The following is a 3,166-nucleotide window of genomic DNA, read 5'->3' as shown; positions in this document are numbered from 1 at the left end:
GTCACATATGCCAATTACCGGATACACTTTCACTGGCCATAGCAGTAAATTGCAGAAATTTCCTTCGTCAACGTCTGTTTGTCTTCCTGAACGTGGTGATTAACTTATCTCAAAACGATCGAACATGAAACGACGCAATTTGACTTTCTCGACAGCAGTCGCTCCCTGCAAGGGACAGATGTTTCGATTTGCTCCCACTGCTTTCACCGTTTTATTAAACACAGACAGAACAAAATGTCACATACGTTGGACTTTATTCCATTTTAAACTCCGTTTGCTAATGGATAAACGGAGCTCCTCATAACGTCAAAAATGAGAAATATTCATGTCGTCATGGCACGAGCTATGCTAAAAAATTGAACAAAATAAGATCACAGTTAAATACGCTTATAGCAACATGCCATACAAAATCGCCACGGAGCGTGCTGAAACTTACTATGACATACAAAATGTTTCATTATCTTATACTTTCTACATTGAGCGCAGAGTAGTCCATTGGAGATCATAGGCTGTATGCCAAATGCAACGTGATCATTTGGGTGGACGCCGGTCCGTATCAAGCGCTGTTGGCGCTGAGCGCTGAATTGGTTTTACTATGACGTACACCTACGAGCCCTTTCACCAACATCTTTCTGCAAGATTTTTCTGTTAATGCTTGGTTAGAAAACGAACGAAACTGTCTCTGACCTTCTGTCAGTGTGATGTCCTTAGCAGACACATGGAATACAGCTTGGAAAAGAGAGGAAAATTATGGGTTTGAAATCGCGGTTTTGCGTTCGCATTGCATGACGTTGACTACAAGACACGAATACATTACTCACAAATGCAGCTCAAGGTAAGTTACCACTTCTTGCACCGCGTGCTGCCTACTCCATTATGACAGAAACATGATGTTAACACATGTGAAATTCGTTGACTGGTTGGACTGAAGCCAGCCTGTAATGGCTAAAAAAGTATGGGTTCGGTTCCCGCTGAATGTACCAGTTTTTAACAGCCACATACGTACCCTCTTCAGTTCCAGTAACGCTAAGTAAAGAACGCAGAACTATGCCATGTTTCCAAATCAACATCAAACGTGTTCATTCCCGACTAACTGGAGCAGAGCTGGATTAGCCTTTACGTGCGGAAGTCGTTGATGCAGAAACTCTGCTTTCTTACACTAGTAATGTTATTTTATTTCACGAACCAATCGTCACGAAAGGTGATAGGCCGTCGCTTCTTATTTTAAGTGACCTTCAGATTTTGAAAATAGTGGCACTAGAATGGAATTTGAGCTCTGATTACAATTTCCTTCTTGATTTGAACCGTCCCATTATTTCGTTGTTTACTGACGATGCAAGACTCCTTCAGGTCTCTAGGAATGGCGCAATCGCAGATAATAGTGAAAGGGAATTTGACAGGTGACACCTCCTCATGTCGAGTCAACAATGACAATATGCGCAGGGTTGGAGTCCCAGGCAGCACAGAATTATTCATTGTGTTAACTCTAGCCGAACACGTGCACATCTCGTTCCTAGTGAAGAAACAACAAATATTCCATGTCTGTTCGTAGACATAAGACAATAGCGAAAGGTGCCGGGTTCCGTGCCAGGCAAGAATCGTTTGTCTTGTCGTTTCAGGTTACAATATCACGCTATTTGTTAATATATTTAATATCTGACATCTGATTGTGCTTAGTTAATAATTTATATAGGTACACTCTGTCCATCACCAAAATTTTAATTATTGACGTTTCACACTTGTGCGTTGCACTTTATTGCATACCTTCCATGGTTACTTCTTAGGGTAACATAAGCTTCATGGGGTTTCTGGTCCTGTGCCAAACACGTCGGATTCGGACCTTCGGCCTTGTAAACTGATACTGATGAAAACTTCAATATTTTACGTCTCTTTATCCCTAATCGAGTCTCAGTCAGACACGAAAATCTTGTTTAGTTAACAATGGGTTCAAACTCACGTCATGACGAAAACTCTTCATGACTTTTAATGGGTATGATGGGACTTCTGAAGTGTCTCTTATTGTACTGAAGTTTAATTTACAAGCGTTTGGGACTGTCACAGCTCTAATAACGTGTTTGCTAACATTTGTTGTATTGCGGTATTAGTTTACATTTGGACTGACTGCCATAACGGCCAGTGTTCTGTAGTGATCTTTTCTGGTAACCATTGTGTATAGTCAAACGACTGTATCCCACAAGGTTTCGGCGTTTGGATGACCTGTGACACAGCTACGTTCATTTGGTTGCACTCAGTAGTGAACCGCTTTTTTCGTTGCCCATTGTACATGGATGTCAAACTAGAAAATTCACTACTGATACCTTCAAGGATCCCGAGACTGCTCAAAGATTTCCTGACCTAATTACGGAAAACCTGGCACAGTTCTCCGACTGTGAAATAATTGCGGAAATATGGAAGAACGTAAAAGACAGCCAAACAACAGCGGCTGACGAAGAGTTAGGAAGAGCAGACAGAACCGTACGCAATGGGTGGTTTGTTTATACACGTTACAGGCACTAAGAAGCAGGCCTGCAAGAGAATACAGCAAATAAATCATACCCGAAAGTCCGTAGAAGATGACAGATAGTAAGAAGATATGGAAAGAGAGAACATGAAAGGAAAGTACAGGAAGAATCGGAACAGGAAGAGTTGAGAGGGATGAATGACGGAAGATTCATTTATCACAAGTTAAATAAGAGCCGGGAGGCTTCCTAGCCTACACGAATTTATGTGGTAATACAGGTGACTCAGTTCTAATAGCAATGATGAAACAACATGACTTGAAAGAAGGGCTCAACACACTGGCGAACTTGTGAGTGAGGGCTTAGATAACAGTTAAGGCAGCTGCCCTCCTAAAACACAGGGTACAGAGAAACGGAGGCACTGGCACAGGCTATTGAGGAAGTGGAAGAAGTTGAAGAATCATAAAGCCCCAGTAATGGATATAATACAAGCAGAACTCGTTAAAAATGCTGAAAAGGTGTTTTTAACGTTTCCAGAAGGTTTTAATTAAGACTTGGATGGATTAAAGTGTTCCTGATGAATGGATCATAGGTATCATATTCAAATACACAAGAAAAGCAATGTCATGGTGTGCTCATGCTATAGGGGAATTTGCCTATTACCTTCTGTACATTCAACATTCTCCAACATCCTCTTTAGTAGAATT

The sequence above is a fragment of the Schistocerca americana genome, chromosome 2, assembly GCF_021461395.2.
Source record: "Schistocerca americana isolate TAMUIC-IGC-003095 chromosome 2, iqSchAmer2.1, whole genome shotgun sequence".
NCBI classification, from domain to species: Eukaryota; Metazoa; Arthropoda; class Insecta; order Orthoptera; family Acrididae; genus Schistocerca; species Schistocerca americana.
The sequence above is the reverse complement of the archived record's forward strand: the minus strand, read 5'-3'. Positions refer to the sequence as shown.